The sequence below is a fragment of the Cervus elaphus genome, chromosome 10, assembly GCF_910594005.1.
Source record: "Cervus elaphus chromosome 10, mCerEla1.1, whole genome shotgun sequence".
NCBI classification, from domain to species: Eukaryota; Metazoa; Chordata; class Mammalia; order Artiodactyla; family Cervidae; genus Cervus; species Cervus elaphus.
In genome coordinates, this window is record NC_057824.1 from 27,657,369 (window position 1) to 27,677,658 (window position 20,290).

The window sequence follows — 20,290 nt, forward strand, 5'->3', positions numbered from 1 at the left end:
TGAGAAAGCTGAGCACCGAAAAATTGATGCTTTTGAACTATGGTGTTGGAGAAGACTTTTTTTTTCCATTTATTTTTATTAGTTGGAGGCTATTACTTTACAATATTGTAGTGGTTTTTGCCATACATTGACATGAATCAGCCATGGATTTACATGTGTTCCCCCTCCTGAACCCCCCTCCTACTTCCCTCCCCATCCCATCCCTCTGGGTCATCCCAGTGCACAAAAATAAACTCAAAATGGATTAAAGACCTAAACGTAAGACCAGAAACTATAAAACTCCTAGAGGAGAATATAGGCAAAACACTCTCCGATATAAATCACAGCAAGATCCTCTATGACCCACCTCCCAGAATATTGGAAATAAGTGCAAAAATAAACAAATGGGACCTAATTAAACTCAAAAGCTTTTGCACAACAAAAGAAACTATAAGCAAGGTGAAAAGACAGCCTTCAGAATGGGAGAAAATAATAGCAAATGAAGAAACAGACAAAGGATTAATCTCAAAAATATACAAGCAACTCCTGCAGCTCAATTCCAGAAAAATAAACGACCCAATCAAAAAATGGGTCAAAGGTCTAAACAGACATTTCTCCAAAGAAGACATACAGACAGCTAACAAACACATGAAAAGATGCTCAACATCACTCATTATCAGAGAAATGCAAATCAGAACCTCAATGAGGTACCATTACACGCCAGTCAGGATGGCTGCTATCCAAAAGTCTACAAGCAATAAATGCTGGAGAGGGTGTGGAGAAAAGGGAACCCTCTTACACTGTTGGTAGGAATGCAAACTAGTACAGCCACTATGGAGAACAGTGTGGAGATTCCTTAAAAAACTGGAAATAGAACTGCCATATGACCCAGCAATCCCACTCCTGGAGAAGACTCTTGAGAGTCCCTTGGACTGCAAGGAGATCCAACCAGTCCATCCTAAAGGAGATCAGTCCTGGGTGTTCATTGGAAGGACAGATGCTGAAGCTGAAACTCCAGTACTTTGGCCACCTCATGTGAAGAGTTTACTGATTGGAAAAGACCCTGATGCTGGGAGGGATTGGGGGCAGGAGGAGAAGGGGATGACAGAGGATGAGATGGTTGGATGGCATCACCGACTCAATGGACATGGGTTTGAGTAAACTCCGGGAGTTGGTGATGGACAGGGAGGCCTGGCGTGCTGCGATTCATGGGGTCGCAAAGAGTCAGACACGACTGAGCAACTGAACTGAACTGTGCTTAGCAGAATTATTCACAGTAGCCAGTAGGTGGCAGCAACCCAAGTGTTCATTGATAAATGAATGGATAAACAAAACCATACACATACCATGGAATACTATTCAGCCCTTTAAAAAGGAAATTCCAGTGCACTGTACATGGATGAACATTGAGGATCTTATGTTAAGTTAAATAAGCCAGTCAAAAAAGATAAATATTATATAATTCCAATACATGGTACATTCTCCAGGATAGATCACATACTAGGACACAAAACAGCCTTGGTAATTTTAAGAAAATTGAAATAATATTAAACATCTTTTCTGACCACAACACTTTGAAACTAGAAATCAACTACAAGGGGAAAAAATGGGGAAAAAAAAAAAACCACACTAACATGTGGAGGCTAAACAACATACAACTAAACAATCAACGGGTCACTACAGAGATCTAAGAACAAATTTAAACATACCTGGAGACAAACAGAAATGAAAACATAACAATCTGAACTCTACAGGATGTAGCAAAAGCAGTACTAAGAGGGAAATTCATAATGATACAAGGTTACTTCAGGAAACAAGGAAAATATCAAATACACATCCTAACCTTGCTTTGATTCATGGGGTCGCAAAGAGTTGGACACAACTGAGTGAACTGAACTGAACTGAACCTTACACCTAAAGGAACTAGAAAAAGAAGAACAAACAAAACCCAAAGTTAATAAAAGGAAAGAAATCATAATGAGCAGAGATAGAGACTAAAAAACAATAGAAAAGCTCAATGACACTAAGAATTAGTTCTTTGAAAAGAAAATTGATAAATCTTTAGCCAGACTCATCAAGAGGGCCCAAATCAATAAAATCAGAAGTGAAAAAGAAGTTATGACCAATATCATAGAACTACAAAAGGTCATAAGAGACTACTACAAACAATTATATGCCAATAAAATGGACAGCCTAGAAATGTACTATCATCTCTCAAGGCTGTATGAGGAAGAAATAGAAAATAGGAACAGATCAATTACCAGTAATGAAAATAAATCAGTAATTTAAAAACTCCCAATAAAAGTCCAGGACCAGATGGCTTCATAGGTGAATTCTACCAAACATTTAGAGAAAAGTTAACACCTATCCTTCTCAAAGGATGCTTCACTTATCTAACTTAATCCATCCCTGTTATTGCAAATGACAACATGTTCTTTTTTTATAGCTGAGAAGAACTAAAGAAGCTCCTGATGAAAGTGAAAGAGGAGAGTGAAAAAGTTGGCTTAAAACTCAACATTCAAAAAACTCAGATCATTGACATCTGGTCCCATCACTTCATGGCAAATAGATGGGGAAACAATGGAAACAGTGGCAGACTTTATTTTGGGGGGCTCCAAAATCACTGCAGATGGTGACTGGAGCCATGAAATTAAAAGACACTTGCTCCTTGGAAGAAAAGCTATGACCAACCTAGACAGCATATTAAAATGCAGAGACATTACTTTGTCAACAAAGATCCACCTAATCAAAGCTATGGTTTTTCCAGTAGTCATGTATGGATATGAGAGTTGGACCATAAAGAAAGCTGAGTGCAGAAGAATTGATCCTTTTTAACTCCAGTGTTAGAGAAGACTCTGGAGAGTCCCTTGGATTGCAAGGAGATCAAATAAGTCAATCCTAAAGGAAATCAGTCCTGAATATTCATTGGAAGGACTGATGTTGAAGCTGAAACTCCAGTACTTTGGCCACCTGATGTGAAGAACTGACTAACTGGAAAAGATCCTGATGCTGGGAAAGATTGAAGGCAGGAGCAGAAGGGGACTACAAGGATGAGATGGTTGAATGGCATCACCGACCCAATGGATATGAGTTTGAGCAAGCTCCAGGAGTTGATGATGGACAGGGAAGCCTGGCATGCTGCAGTCCATGGGGTCGCAGGGAGTTGGACACAACTGAGTGACTGAACTGAACTGAGTATACCATTGTATACATACACTGTGTATGTGTCTCCTAAAATCTCCTAAAAGTTAATTATTTAAACAAAATTAACAACAAAATGGGCTTTACAACATATGTAAAAGTGAAATATGTGAAAACAATAACATAAAAGTCAGGAAGAGATGTAGGAGCATATTATTGTAAAATACTTATGTTATATGTTAAGTGGTATAGTATCACTTAATGGTGGACACTAATAAGTTAAAGATGTATATTATGAATCCTATGAAAGTCACTCAGTCACATCTTTGTCACCCCATGGACTGGTTGCTCACCAGGCTCCTCTGTCCATGGAATTCTCCAGGCAAGAATGCTGAACTGGGTAGCCATTCCCTTCTCCAGGGGTTCTTTCCAACCCAGGGATTGAACCCAGGTCTCAGTTGCGGGCAGATTCTTTACCATCTGAGCCACCAGGGAAGCCCTATAGCAAACACTAAACTTAAAAAAGTAATATCTATAAGTCAAACAAAGGGATTAATGGAACTATAAAATCTAACAAAATCAAAAATGTATAAAAAGAGAGAAAAGGGAAGGAAAAAACAGATGGGACAAACAGAAAGCAAATAGTAAGATGATAAATTTAAACTTACTCATCACTTGTCTCATTAAATTTAAATAGTCTAAATAATTCAGTTAAAAGACAGATTTTCAGAATGCCTAAAAAATCAAAACCAAATTTTGTGCGGTCTATAAGAAACACTTTAAATATAAAGACACAGATAAAGATTAAAAAGAACCATATAGGAAAGGTATCCCATGCTAATACTAATCAATTATTGGAATGGCTATATTTATATAAGACAAAATTTCAGAGATTCCAGAGCAATGAATATTATCAGAGATAAAGAAGGTCATTTAAACCCTCCTTCTAGAATAATGGAAATAAAAACAAAAGTGAACAAGTGGGACCTAGTTAAAATTAAAAGCTTTTGCACGGCAAAGGAAAAAAAGGTGAAAAGACAACCCTCAGAATGGGAGAAAATAATAGCAAATGAAACAACTGACAAATGATTAATTTCCAAAATATTCAAGCAGCTCATACAACTCAATACCAGAAAAACAAACAACCCAATCAAAGAGTGGGAAAAAGACCTCAACAGATATTTCTCCAAAGAAGACAGACAGATGGCTAACAAACACATGAAAAGATGCTCAACATAGCTCAGTATCAGAGAAACGCAAATCAAAACTACAGTGAGATATCACCTCACACCGGTCAGAATAGCCGTCATCAAAAAGTCCACAAAGAGTAAATGCTGAGTGTGGAGAAAAGGGGACGCTCTTGCACTGTTGGTAGGAATGTAAACTGATGCAGCCACTACAGAAGACAGTATGAAGATTCCTTAAAAAACTAGGAATAAAACTACCATATGACCCAGCAATCCTACCCCTAGGCATATACCCTGAAGAACCAAAACTGAAAAAGATACATGTACCCCAATGTTCATTGCAGCACTATTTACAATAGCTAGAACATGGAAGCAACCCAAATGTCCATCAACAGATGAATGGATAAAGAACTTATAGTACATATACACAATGGGATATTACTCGGCCATAAAAAAGGAACGCATTTGAGTCAGTTCTAGTGAGGTGGATGAACCTTGAGCCTGTTGTACAGAGTGAAGTAAGTCAGAAAGACAAAGATAAATATTGTATACTAACGCATATATATGGGATCTAGAAAGATGGTACTGATGAATTTATTTGCAAAGCAGCAATGGAGAAACAGACATAGAGAACAGATGTATGAACATGGCGAGAGCGGAGAGAGGGTGAGATGTTATGCAGAGAAAAACATGGAAACTTACCTTACCACATGTAAAACAGACAGCCAATGGGAATTTGCTCTATGTCTCAGAGAGCTCAAACAGGGGCTCGGTATCAACCTAGAAGGGTGGGATGGGGAGGGAGATGGGAGGGAGGTGAAGGAAGGAGGGGACATATGTACACCTATGGCTGATTCATGTTGATGTTTGACAGAAAACAACAAAATTCTGTAAAGCGATTATCCTTCAATTAAAAAATAAATTTAAAAAAGGAGGTCATTTCATAATGACAAATTCATGAAGAAGTCAAATGAATCCTGAATGTTTATGCACCTAACAACAAACTACAGGAAACAAAAAAATTATAGAACTTCACAGAGGGACAGAAAAATCCATAATTATAGGAAAAGATGTCAATAACCTCTCTCAGTAATTGATAGAACAAGTCAAGAAGAAATCAACAGGATTTTATTTAAAAAAAGATTTAAACAATGCTATTAGTTTGACATTATTGATGTTTATACTGTACAATGCTTCACCCAGCAACAGAATACATTCTTTTCAAAGGCACATGATCCCCAACCACAGTGAAATTAAACTAGGAATTAATAAAAGGAACATCTTTTGAAAATCCCCAAATATTTAGAAATGAACACACTTCTGTGTAACAATAAACCAAGGGAGAAAAGTATTTTGAACTGAATGAAAATTTTAAAAATACAATATATCAAAAGGTATGATATGCTGCTAAAGCAGTACATGAAGGGAACTTTTATAGCACTTTAAGGGAACTTTTGAATGCTTTTATTAGGGGAAAAAAACAAAAAAGTTCCCAAATCAGTGGCCTCAGCATCCACTCTAAAAAAAAAAAAAAAAAAAAAAACTAGAAAAAGAAAAGCAAAGTAAACCTAAAATGGAAAAAAGGAAATATAAAGGCCGGAGCAGAAATCAATGAAATAAACAGAACAGCAATACAGAAAAATTCAGAATTGGAAACTGGTCCCTGGAGATCAGCAATTTTGACAAACCTTCAGTAAATCAGACAAATCAGAAAAATTAAGCAAAAGGGCACAAATTACCAATATCAGGAATGAGAGGGGTGGTGTCACTACAGATTCTACAAATGTGAAATGGATAATGTGGAAATATTGTGAAAAATTTTATCAATAGGGTCAAAAACTTAGATGAAACAATTCCTTCAAAGAGTCAAACTTCAGTCACTTAAGAAAAAATAGATAACCTGATTAGCTCCATATCATTTAAAGAAGTTGAACTAACAGTGAAAAACTTCTTCATAAGGGAAAACCCAAGCCCAGAAAGCTCTCCTATTGAATTCTACCAATCATTTAAGGAAGAAATATTACCAGTTGTCTGCAAACGAGAAAACTGAAAAGGAGGCAACCTATTATCCCCTCAACTTATTCTGTAATATGATGCCAGTATTACCCTGACACTGAAACCAAAGACATTACCAGAAAAATAAATAAAATTGACCAATATCCTTCATGAACATACAAAATATCTAAACAAATTTTACAAAATTGGATCCAACAATGTATAAAAAGGATAATATATCCTGATCAAGTAGAGTCTGTCCAAGGACTGTAATGACAGTTTAATGTTTAAAAATTAATCAGTGTAATTTACCATATGGGCTTCCCTAGTGGCTCAGACGGTAAAGAATCTGCTTGCAATGTGGGAGACCCAAGTTCAGTCCCTGGGTTGGGAAGATCCCCTAGAGAAGGGAATGGCTACCCACTCCAAAATTTTTGCTTGGAGAATTCCATGGACAGAGGAGCCTGGAGGTCTATAATCCATATGGGGTCTATATGGGGTCTCAAAGAAAACTAAAAAAATTTAAAACCATGATCATATCAAGAGACACAGAAAAAGCAACTGAAAAAGTGGGCATTCATTCCTGATTTTTTTTTTTAAAAAAATCCCTCACTGATTAGGAGAAGAAGGGAACATCCTTAACCTGATAAAGGGCATCTATGACAAACCCACTGGGAACACCATGCCTAATACTCAAAGACGGCTTTCTCCTGAAGATCAGAAATAAACTAAGAATGTCCTCTGACAGTGTCCTCTAAGAGTGTCCTCGCCACTTCCACTCAACATTATACAAGAAGTTCTAACCAATAAAGAAAAACAAATAAAAGCCATTCAGATTGGAAAGGAAGAAGTAAAACTGTTACTATTCACAGATTACATGATGGCCAATATAGAAATCTGAAGGAATCTACCAAAAGACTACAAATAGGTGAGTTTAACAAGGTGGCAGAATACTAGGCCAGTATAAAGAATTCAAGCACATTTCTATCTACCAGTAATGAATAATCAAAAATTGAAATTTTAAAATAGTATCATTTATAAAAGTCTCCAAAATCGTATATGAAAAAAAAAAAAATCTGACAAAAGACGTTAAAGATGTGTACACTGAGAACAACAAGAACACTGCTGAGGAAATTAAAGAGTTCAGTCGCTCAGTCGTGTCCGACTCTGCGACCCCATGGACCGCAGCACGCCAGGCCTCCCTGTCCATCACCAACTCCTGGAGCATGCTCAAGCTCATGTCCATTGAGTCAGTGATGCCCTCCAACCATCTCATCCTCTGTCGTCCCCTTCTCCTCGCGCCTTCAACCTTTCCCAGCATCAGGATCTTTTCCAATGAGTCAGTTCCTCGCATCAGGTGGCTAAAGTACTGGAGCTTCAGCATCAGTCCTTCCAAAGAATATTCAGGGCTGACTTCCTTTAGGATTGACTGGTTTGATCTCCTTGAGACTCTCAAGAGTCTTCTCTAACACCACAGTTCAAAAACATCAATTCTTTGACAGTCAGCTTTCTTTATGATCCAACTCTCACATCCATACATGACTACTGAAAAAACCATAGCTTTGACTAGAAGGACCTTTGTCAGCAAAGTAGTGTCTCTGCTGTCTAGGTTTCTCATAGCTTTTCTTCCAAGGAGCAAAATTTTCCAAGGAGAAAATTAAAGAAGACTTAAATAAATCAGAATATATATCTTATCCAGGGATTGGAGGATTCAATAATGTCAATATGCTAAATTCTCTCCAAATTGACCTACAGGTTAAATGCAATCCCAACAGTCTTATTGTATAAATTGTTACCAAATTCTAAAATTCACATTGAAATATCAAGGAACTAGAATAGCCAAAAGGAAGGGCAGAGGTGGAATACTAACACTACCTGATTTTAAGATTTATTATTAAAGTACGTTAGTTAAGACAGTGTGGAACTGGTGTAAAAATAGATTAGTGGAACAAAATAGAGCACAGAGACATGTGAACAACTTATTTTCAACAAAGGCGCAATGGCAATTCAATGGAGAAAGAATGATTCTTTCAACAGAAGACATTGGAACAATTTGATATCTATATACAAAAAAGTGAACTTCCATTCATAACCCACATCATATACAAAGTTAACTCTAAGTTGGTCATAGACCTAAATGTAAAATCTCAAATTACAAAACATCTATAGGAAAACATACAACAGCCACAAAAAAATTGTTAGTTTGAGTTAGGCAAAGTTTCCTAGATATAAGAAGAAAAGAGTGATCCACAGGGGGACAAATAAATTGAATTTTATCAAAATTTAAAACTCCTGCCCTTAAAAGAACACTGTTAAGAGAAGGAAAAGAGCCACAAATTGGGAGAAAATATTTGGAAATCATACCTGATAAAGGATTTGTACCCAGAATATATCAACAACTTTCAAAATTCAATAATAAAGTGTTAAGACTCTGCACGTCCACCACAGGGGCCACAAGTTCAATCCCTGGTCAGGGAACTAAGATCCCACAAGCCATGTGGCATGGCCAATAAAAAATGCATAAGGCATATGAACAGACAATTCTCCAAAGAAGATAGATGAACACATGAAAATATGTGAAAAATAAATGAAAAAATTTTCAGCTTCATTAGTCATTAGAGAGAAATGCAAATCAAAACAATGGGATACCACTGCGCACCTTTCAGAATGGCTAAATTAAAAAACTGACCACACCAACTGTTGATGATGACGTGGAGGAACTGGACCATTCCCACACAGCCAGTGGGGATGCAAAATGGCACAACCACTCTGGAAAACAGTTTCCTAAAAATATAAACATCTGATCTGGACATTCCATTCTTATATGTTCACCCAAAAGGAATGAAAGCTTTTTAATGTCCTTTCAAAGGTTTGTACACAAAAGTTCATAGCAGCTTTATTTGTAATAGCCCCAAACTGCAAACAACTCAAATGTCCATACCACCCATCAGTAACGAGGAACAAATTCTTGGCTCTCAACAATGCACAACATGGATGGGTCGTGAAATAATTACACTGAATAAAAGAATCCAGGAAAGGAATGCATAACACAACAAGGTCCTACTGAATAGCACAGAGACCTATATTTAATATCCTATGATAAAGCATAACGGAAAAGAGTATTTACAAAAAGAATATATACGTAAAACTGAATCACTCTGATGTACAACAGTAATTAACACAACATCATAAATCAATTTCTTTTTTTAAAAAAAGGAAAAGAATACATACTGTTTAGAGTCCGTTTATATAAAATTCTAGGATATTTAAACTAACAGACAGTGACAGAAAGCATAATGGTGGTCAGACTGTAGGGGAGATGGTTTACAAAAGGACGAGAAATAACCAAAACCCCAATTCAAAAGAAAAAAGCCACCCTAGATTTCTATGGGTGTTTTTCCCTGAATGGAACTAGAGCTTTTATCTGAGATAAGTTGAAGTCTGGATACAGTGTTTAAACTTTCCCTAAACGTTTGTGTTTTCTTTAGAGCTGGTACAGGATTAAACAGCATTCCCTAATATACGGCGGCAACTGGCAAAACACACACAGCTAAGCACCAGAGAAACCATTCACACTTGGCATCCAGCGAACAGCTACAGAGACAGAAAGCATTCACAAGAAAACACAGTGAGAGCTTTTTACCAACCATGGAAGGAGAGAGAGAAACAACAAACTGTTTCTGATAAAATCTTACTCTTGTTTCCATAAAAGCAATTCTAATGTGTCCATAACGGAACGAGGGAAAAGGTCGTCCTTCATGTTCAACGTTTTTCTACCGGCTTTTTACGCCTACATGTATGGTTTTACAGGGCTACAGCATAATCACGAGGGGAAAATGCAAAAGGTATGTTCTGCTCTGTAAGTTCATCATCACATCTGCTCTCATTTCTTTCCACCCATTTATCTTTTCAAGTTGCCAAGAACATCCCTGGGAATAATCCCCTCCCACACCAAAAGCTGGGGATAGGATAATTGGTATCTGATGATGGAAGATGACATTTTAAAATAGCCACTTTTAACTTCTTAAGATACATTTCATCTTTAAGCATGTATAGACTGCTTCAATGCTTAGAGTTAAAAAATGGGGGGGTGGGTAATGTGGAAGATGCCCCAATAACAAGCATAAATTCACCAAAATTTTGCAATGGCTAAAAAAAAATGTTTTTGAAACCCATTAGATCAAGTGTCACTTATGAAACAATGATCTTAAAATACAAGGCCTAGGAAAAGGCCACCATCTATCTATCAAAATGACTTCCTCGTTAATGAGTAAAGGTTTGAGTTTTCTAAATATGGTATAATATGAATAAACCTAAAGGAAGACTTTCCCTGGTGGTCCAGTGGTTAAGACTCCATGCTCCCAGTGCAAGGGGCCCAGGTTCAATTCCCAGTCAGGGAACTAGATCCTACATGCTGCAATTAAGACCTGGCACAGCCGAATAAAATAAAACAAACTTAAAGGAAAATAATGACTCTCTGCAGTACTAAGAATCACACACCATGTACCATTCATGTGAGACGCTGATACTACTTTACAGAAAGTGGCAATATATGTGAGGGAATCCACTGAGGACATTCACACAATGCTTCTTATAAGCTCACAGTACGAGATGGAAACCACAGGAATTTGTTCATTTGTTACCAACACACTCACCCCCGCACCTCGTCTCCACCACGCGGGGCAGACCTCAGCCAGGCAGGACATCACACAAAGTGTATGGCTGATTGTTTCTGCCTCCTCCCAACCAAACTACACAAAGTTGAAAATGAGAGCCTTGTGTAACAACAAATAGCACGCCCGTAGCCCAGTATTACCAATGGCCTGCTCACTCACCAGCAAGCAGAAACGCGCAGAACTGCCTGCTTGAGGCTGCTACAGTGCAGCAGAAAGTTAGCTTCGGAAAGCAATGACCCTGACATCTCTGCTAAAGAAGCTTCCACACGTGTGCTCAGAGAGCCACGAGCAAAGATGCAAGAGCAGCTTCGCTTGCAGTGAAGAAAAACTTGGAAACAACATAGATGGCCAGCAATAGGGGATTTATTATTACTGAGCTACAGTCCCCCAGCAGACTAGAAGGCAGCAATTAAAAGGAGGGACTTTCCTGGTGGTCCAGCGGTTAAGACTGTGCTCCCAATGCAGGGGGCCCCGGTTCAATCCCTGATCATGGAACTATATCCTGCATACTGCACGTTAAGACCAGGTGCAACCAAATAAATTAAAAAATTTTTAAAAACAAATCAGGGAGAAGTGAAGTGAAAGTCACTCAGTTGTGTCCAACTCTTTGGGACTCCATGGACCCACCAGGCTCCTCTGTCCATGGAATTCTCCAGGCAAGAATACCGGAGTGGGTTGCCATTTCCTACTCCAGGGGATCTTCCCGACCAAGATCGAACCCAGGTCTCCCACACTGCGGGCAGATTCTTTACCATCTGAGCCACGAGGGAAACACTGCGTTTCCTATGTATGAACACGTGTCAGTACAGAAAGACAAAGATGTGGAAGGATCCAAAATAAACTCCTGAGAGTGGTCCCCCTGGAAAAGAGGAGGAGGATAGAGCACTGAGAGGGCCAGAGTCCTCTACCAAATGCAGAACAAATAATGAGAAATAGCAATTTTATTCTGTTACTGTGGACTGCTTTTCACATACATAAAACCTTTGTCAACTCTGGATGCCCATATTTGTACCTCAGATAATCTAGGTGACCTTTCAGAGCATATCTGGGGAAAAATAAAAGGGAAAAAAAGAGAAGGAACACAACTTTGTATTATTCATAGCTGCCAACATGATCTTATTCCGGAATGAACCAATTGAAACATAATTTCCCAAGGTTAGAGGTTCTAAGATGGATTTGATGAGGCGATGCCAGGGCATTCTGTACAGCTGTAATTTTTCTGCAGAATTCATCTTTATACCACTCTGTGACCGGTTGGCGTTATTTGTGAAAGGGGGTGTAAACAACTCCTGACTCTCTTTCCAAGGAGAGCTTTACTTCTGAGTTTTTCAGACATCACACAGGTGATCCATTCTGCTTCAGTCCTCAGCTTGCTACGTGCTGCAGGGGCCTCCACGCGGCAGGGATCTGTGGTTAGATGGAGAGACGGAAGAAGGTCGACAGAGGTACCAGGAACATTCTAGCTGCTCTTCCACTGAAAAGCACAGGAAACTCACATGGCATAGAAGATGCCAATGAAATGAATTTAAAATCCAAGACTCCGAAGCACCAGCAGCAAACAACTGAGATATTCAAGATGGGGGGACCTAATAGTGTTAAGGTATCAGTTTCTCTCAAAGTCAATTACAGCTTCAATACAATCCCAATCAAAATCTCAGCAGGCAATTTTGTAAACTGATGAGCTGATCCTAAAAAGTATACAGAAAATCATACAGATATGAATGACTAGCATAGGCAGACAATTTGGTAAAACAAAGTTGGAGGATTTATAATACTTGATTTCAGGACTCACCATAAAATGCAAAGACTGTGGTGACTGGTATAGACAGATATCTAAATCAATGGAACATAAAGAACTCCAGGAACAGACTCCATGTCCACCGTCAAATGGATTTTAACAAGGGTACCACAGCAATTCCATGGAGAGAGGATAAGTGTTTCAACAAGTGGTGCTGGATATAGGAAAAAATGGACATCAAGCCCACTTTCACATCATACACAAAAATTAACTCAAAAAATGTTTGCACTTTGGTTCTTCCCTGGTGGTCCAGTGGTTAAGAATCTGCCTTCCAATGCAGGGATGCAGGTTCAATCCCTGGTCGAGGAACTAAGATCCCAAATGGCACAGGGCAGCTGAACCCACATACTGCAACTACAGAACCCACACACAGGCTCACCACAACTAGAGAGAAGCCCCTGCGCTGAACAAAGACTGCATGCCGCCAAAAAAAAATAAACATTTTTTAAAAATTAAAACTTCTGCATTTTGAGAGACAATATTAAGAACATGCAAGCCACAGCACAGGAGAAAATATTCAAAATACATATATCTGAAAAACAACTCATATTCAGAACATACAACAAGCTGGTCATTCAAAAACAGTAAGATAAACAAGCTACAAAAATGGGTAAAGAATCTGAGTAGACACGTCACAAAAGATGATGTAACAAATGGCCAATGAGCACATGAAAAGGGGCTTAATTTCTTTAGTCATCAGGGAAATGCAAATTAAAATGAGATGCCACGTATTTACTAGAGTAACCAAAATGCAAAATACAGATGGACTTAGAGATTACCATACTAAGTGAAGACAGAGAAAGACAAATATTATATCGTTTATACACAGAATCCAAAAACAAAAAAATTATACAAATGAATTTGTATACAAAACAGAATTAGACTCATAGTCATAGAAAGCAAACTTATGGTCACCAAAGAGGAAAAGTTGGGGAGGGATAAATTAGGGGTTTGGGACCAGCAGACACAAACTGTGTGTGTGTGTGTGTGTGTGTGTGTGTGTGTATGGGCACTCACACTAAGTTGCTTCAGTCATGTCCCACTCTTTACCCTATGGACTGTAGCTCACCAGGCTCACCCTCTGTCCATGGGATTCTCCACACAATACTGGAGTGGGTTGCCATGCCCTCCTCCAGGGCATCTTCCCAACCCAGGGATTAAACCCACATCTCTTATGTCTCCTGCATTGACAGGTGGGTTCTTTAGCACTAGTGCCACGTGGGAAGCCTATATATATGTGTGTGTGTGTATATGTATATTAATATATTATATACATATGTGTATATACATAATATATATTATATATGTATATATATAATACATACATAATAATACATAATAATATTATGTATATATGTATATATATACACATATATATGTATATTAATATATATAAAAGCAGATATAACCTATTATATGTAAAAATAAACAAGGTCCTACTATATAGTACAAAGAACTATATTTAATATCTTGTCATAAGCTGTAATGGAAAAGAATCTGAAACAGTATATATGTATGTGTGTATATATATGTATGTGTATGTATAACTGAACCACTTTGCTATATACCTGAAATTAACAACATTGAAGTCAACTATATGTCAATCAGAAGAATAATAAATAGAGAATTTGAAAGATGTGATTCAACTGGAACGCATGTATTTCTGGCAGGAATGAAAATGGCACCACGTAACCTGGCCCTCCACCCCCTATTCCGTGTGGCCTCCACCCATTCAGCTCACAGCTTCATATATTACAACCTGCCCAGCCCCACCAAGCCTTTGTGGTGCTCAGCCTGCTCTAAAATCCTGATTTTATCAGATAAAGCAATGAAAGGGGGCCGTGGCCTCCATCTCTGGGTTCTAAACTGTCCATTCCTGGAACTCCCCTGGTGGTCCAGTGGCTAAGACTCAGCGCTCCCAGAGCAGAGGGCTAGGGTTCGATCCCTGGTCAGGGAACTAGATCCCACATGCCACAACTAAGGGTCCTAAGAGTTCGCATGCCAAAACTAACAATCTGCTCAGGGAACTAGATCCCATATGCCACAACTAAGGGTCCTAAGAGTTCGCATGCCAAAACTAACAATCCCACATGCTACAACTAAGACCCAGTGCAGCCAAAGAAATAAATATCCATAAAAAATAAATGGTCCATCACTGACAGTGAATCATGGGGATGCTGTGAGTAGCTAAGTGAGCCTTCTTCAGGTGAAGTCTTGATTTAGGTTATCAGAGAAAACCCTGCTGGCATCAATCACCTCAGCTGACCTAAATATCCAAGCCTGATCGTTTTTGTTTTTTTTTAACCTTCTTTTGCATGAAGATGAATTTCTCCAAGAATACTTTAGCACGGTGGTTCTCAAAGTGAGGGCCCAGAGACCAGCAGCACCAGCACGGCCTGGGAGTTGTGAGAAAGACAGAACCTCAGCCCCACCGCAGTGTCCGTCTGCATTTTCCCGGGATGTGCAGGTCCAAGGGCTGAGCGTGCCAGGGCACTATCAAGGCTCCATGGAGCTAATGCAGGTGCAAGCCCCTTACACACTTCAGTCTGCTGAAACAGATGGAGCCCTTGCTCTGGGAGGTGGGGGGCAGGGGGTGGGCAGCAAGCGGGGTGAGGGTGGCCAGGACAGCAGCCTGGCTGCAGGAGTCCTGCCCGGAAGGGGACAGGGTTTTCTAGATACCTTCATTTTTTTAAGCGACCTCAACTGTGGTGAATCAATTTTAGGCGCCACTGTCTCTGAGTCGGCTCTGGGTGAATCATGAACCATAGGAAGAGGAGCGAGGGAGTAAAAAGGCTTGGTGGTTTCAAGGACCCTTACCAGGCCTTTTTGAAAACCTAATAAAAATCGTGACATCCCTTTGCCAGAAACACACACATTTTACATACACTTCTGGGGAATTCACAGATTTCTTGGTCTTGAGTGCAATGGGCACCAGATTAAGAATCCCTGCTCTGGGGAAAGGCACTGAGAAATAGAAGGGCAGGAAAATAAAAGATTCAGAACGACTTTTTTTCCAAAGTGGAAAAAGGTGACAAAATTTCAGCACATAAACACAGATGCTTATAAATTATTCAGATCTAGGCTAACTCAATTACATAGATGAAACCCAAAAGATCAAACGTATTCCATCATGTCACCTGGCTTCATCACCAGATCAATTTCAACACTTTCTCACTTAAAACAGCACTTTCCCAGACTCCTCAAAGCACCATCTGTTTCAGCCAGCCCTAGTTCTCCCTCTAGCATCTGGGGAGGCCTAGGATCAGGTCACAGTCATTTGTGTGACATCAGGCCCCCTGCCCCAGGGACCCTGTAAGGGCACAAGAAACATTTACTGGATTTAAGTTCCTTCCATAAGGGTGAACAGTGGACAATTCCTTATCACCTAAGAAGGTGAAAGTTTCTGCTTGATCAGGGAAGGGCTTATTGGAAGTTCAGCACGGGACTGTCCTGATACCGTGGTTGGAAGACGCTGTCCAGGGAAGTTCTCCAGTACCACGGAGAGGACCACACTGAAAGGAACCTACATGTTAATTTCCCCGACAATACTTTTTGAGGACATGGTTGTGCAGGGGCACGGATCCTTCAGCCAGGTGTCCGAGATCTGTGGCTGCTCAGGGCTCCTCACACCTGTGAGATAAAGAGGCTCAGACCTGTGTTCTCTACTTCAGGACTCAGGGATGGTCAGAGGGCCAGCCTCCCTCAGGACACCCCAGACCCTGAGTACCATGGGCATCCCACCTGCCCATCAAGATATACAGATGCATCTCTATCATTCAACGCCCTCCCTCCCCTTGGAAGACAAAGCTGAAAAAAAGCACCTGTTAGAATCTAATTTCCATTCCACCAGCCAGTTAGTTCTGGGTTCAGCCCACACATGATGTTCTCTCATTTGCTAATTTCTTTACCCTTTTTATAAGCCCCGTCCTTTCTGCATAATAATTTCAACAACTCAATGAACACCAAAAAAATGGATGGCGACAGTGGAACCAATTTTATCATCAACTATTTGAAAGCAATGCTCAGAAATACATGTCTTAATTGTGAATATGTTCAATTTTTTTTAAATTTAAATTGAGCTACAGTGTGGCTTGCACCCAGACCTCAAGCCCTCCTGGCGCAGTCTCAGAGTTCCTATCCTAGTATCCGAGGGTAAATGTCAGAGCCTTTTCCAGTCGCCTGACCAAACCCTGTCATTTAAAACAACTTGGTGAACACAATTTTAGGGTTTCTATTTGCCTAAACACCTGCACTGTAGGCTGTGGACATTCTTAATTTACATCTCCTTACACCCTACAAACATCACTAGTACCAGGCCGACAAAGGCTCAAATAGTAGAACGTTCTGTGCAGGGGGAGAAAAAAAAAAAGCTGCAAACAACCCAAAGCCTTACTCCCAGAAACTGATTAAATCAACTATGTCACTGGGTGGAAAGCCGAGCAGTAATTAAGGAGAATACGGCATCCCATCCATGCATGATGATATTATAGTATATAATGCAGTATATATAATTTATGACGCAATATTGTAATAGTACACATCACATTAATGTGTAAGAGAAATTTAATTCATTTAAAAAATAATATATGCTATTATCTATCGCGATTATATTATGCACTACAAGCCAATGTCTTAGTTAACACATTAACTCATAGAAAATCAAAGAGGACAGAACTGTCAAGTCAGTCCACTTGAATAAAAACAAAAGAGCTCGTTCGAGTCTATAAACGTGAATATGCGTATCAACTGTCCAGAGCATTGGGGTTCAGCCTTTGCCGGCGCATCAGCATCACCTGGAGAGCCTGTTACCGCCCAGATCGCTGGGCTCCAGCAGCAGGTCTAATTCGGCAGGTCTGGGCTGAGCGTGTAGAAGCTGCAGTCCTAACCGGCTCCCAGGTGCTGCCGCTGGTCCCGGGGCCAGGCACATTCCCGGGGCTCCAAAGGAGGAGGAGTTTGGGAGTTTTTATTTCAGAAAACTTACACTTACACATTGATTCAACAGCCCTTGTTGAGCGTCAGCTCCGTGCAGGGCAGCGGTGGATCGCCCCGAAGGGTCCGCAACCTTTCCTCCGCCTCCTGGGTGTCTCACCCGAGAGGGGAAACTGAGGCCCCGAGACCGGTCATCCAAGGTCGCCAAGTCTCTATGGAGGAGCTGGGATTCGAACCCCAGGCTCTGAAACGACGGCGAGCGTCCCGCCCGCTCCCGAGCTCCAGACGAGCTTCCCCCAGCGGAGAGCCCATGAAGATCCTGCGGACTCCGCCCGGGCCCGGCTCGGACGAGCAGGAGCCGCGGGGCAGCCCCGCCGGAGCGGCCGGCACGCGCACGCTGGAGCCCCGCCCCCGGCCGCGACGAGGGGGCGGAGCCGGGCGGGCGCGCGCGCTGGACCTGCGCTCGTGCTCGCGGCGCGAGCGCAAGGGAGCGGCGCCAGGATAGAGGCTCGCCGAGCCGCCATTCTAACGCAGGCGCGGTGGCCAAGTGGTAAGGCGTCGGTCTCGTAAACCGAAGATCACGGGTTCGAACCCCGTCCGTGCCTGTAAGGCGGACCCTTCCCCTTCCAGGGGAGACTTTTTAGGGGTGTGAGATCACAACGATCATCGATTTTCTACCCATCTTCGATCCGGTATTTAGGTCCTCGCCCAGGATCCCAAGCGGGCCAAGTGTTTTCACTCAGTTTAGATTCAGGCTCCCTCGCCCGCGCAGAAGGTCCGAGTCTCGTTGGCCTGGCCTGAGGTCGGGATAGTCGGGGGCGCCGGGCGGACCGGGGTCGCGGGCTCCAGGGCTCACGTGGAAACCGTGGCCCGAGCGCTGACTTTAGTGCAGAAGAACTTACTGCTGATGGCACTTGGCTCGAGCCACTGAGCATTTTTCTGAACATTAAAGTCCAACTGAATCCACTCTCCTGAGAGAACTGCCGTTGCCTTCCTGAGCCCACACCCAGAGTCAGCTGGTGTCTGGCTTGCTATTTTTAAAAGGAAATCCATTGTAGGCACTGCGTTAGAGGGAGGAAATCCTGCCCAGACTTGGAGCTGGTCCGACAGGAAAATCTGCACCTTTCTCTCTCTCTCTCTGAGCCTCCGTTTGCCCCCCCAGTAAAATGGGTCTCTGGTCAGGGTTGGCCGAGAGACTGGCCTCAGTCAACGCAGCTACTGTCGTTGGGCACCTGTTTTCTTTGCATCACCAGGGGGCTGCCCGCCTGCATTTAAAGATGTTATGCAAAAAGATATTATGCAATTACCCCTACCCTCCAGGAGCTGGCGTATTGTATAATCTGAAAACCAGCTTGACCTAAATTGGGGAAACCTGTTTTCAGCGCGAGATGTCTAACGGAAGAAAGCATTCATGGAGCTCCTGGTGTGGGCCGGGTGGAGCCGGACTCTGGGGGCTCTCTCAGTGCGAGAAGGTGGGGGAGATGGATGCGAAGGGGGTCGGAGAGCCTGGCAGGAGCGGCTGGGGCTGAGTCGTCCTCTGCCGCAGAGTTCTCCCACTTAGCAGTAGTCATCAGCATCACCTGGAAGGAAAGTTAAAATGCGGAGCCCTGGGCGCCACCCCAGAGTGTCTGCATTGTTTTGGTCTGCTCTGGGGCTTGGCATTTGCATTTCTAAGGAGCCCCCAGGTGATCCTGATTCTGCTAGTTCCCCGGACCACCCATCCAGAACCATTTCCCTGAAAATAAGGGTATTTTATAGCCGCATTCTAAACCCAGGAGCACGTGTATATGCATGAACACAAACATGTGAGTTACTACATATAAAACAGCGAACACCAGGGCTTCTCACACTTCAACCTGGGGATGATGTGAAAATGCAAGTCTGACTCTGGGGCTTTGAGATGGAGCCTGAAACTCCGCGTTTCTAACCTGTGTTTTGGCGATGCCAACGCCGGCTGGTCACCTCACCCCCTCACTGAATACAGGGGGAAAGAAGGATCCTGACCAAAGTACTGAAACTGATCAGGACACCAGGGAGGCTGGGGAAGGGAGATCTTCCCCCACACTCTCTTCTCTGAAGTACCTCTCGATAACAGTAGCGAATGCACATTTCCTGAGTTATTTTACAGATGTGAAAAACCTCCACCAAATGGAAGATGTCAACTACAGTACTTGATGACCGAGCACATAGCCCCCAGGCCTCCTAGAGCTTACGATCTGATAGTGGTAACCCCTGTGACACCACCCTGTACGCTCACCATCAACCAGAGCATTGTGCGCAAGCTGATCACATACGCTGCGACACCCCAACCCCCAACCTGGCCTTTATAAACTCTCTGATGGTGGGACTAAAGAATCCACCTGCCAATGCAGGGAAAATGGGTCGATCCCTGGTCCAGGAAGATCCCACATGCGGAGCAAGCCCATGGGCCTGTGCTCTAGAGCCTGGTAGTCACAACTACTGAAACCCTCACCCCCTAGAGCCTGTGCTCCGTAACAAGAGAAGCCACTGCAATGAGAAGCCCGCACACTGCAACAAGAGAAAAAGCCCATGCAACAAGAGAAAAAGCCCATGCGGCAACCAAG

The 20,290-nt window shown here is 41.7% G+C and overlaps 1 long non-coding RNA gene and 1 other non-coding gene across 2 annotated transcripts in view; one reads left to right on the forward strand and one right to left on the reverse strand.

The window, feature by feature from the left end:
* LOC122701429 overlaps positions 1-18,092 on the reverse strand; it is a 73,184-nt gene extending 55,092 nt beyond the window's left edge. The window contains exon 1 of the long non-coding RNA XR_006343078.1: positions 17,764-18,092. This is a non-coding gene — a long non-coding RNA (uncharacterized LOC122701429). The remainder of the gene's footprint in view (positions 1-17,763) is intronic.
* A 146-nt stretch (positions 18,093-18,238) lies between these two features.
* On the forward strand, positions 18,239-18,310 carry TRNAT-CGU. The gene has a single exon. It is a non-coding gene; the product is annotated as a tRNA-Thr (tRNA).
* Positions 18,311-20,290: the final 1,980 nt, after the last annotated feature.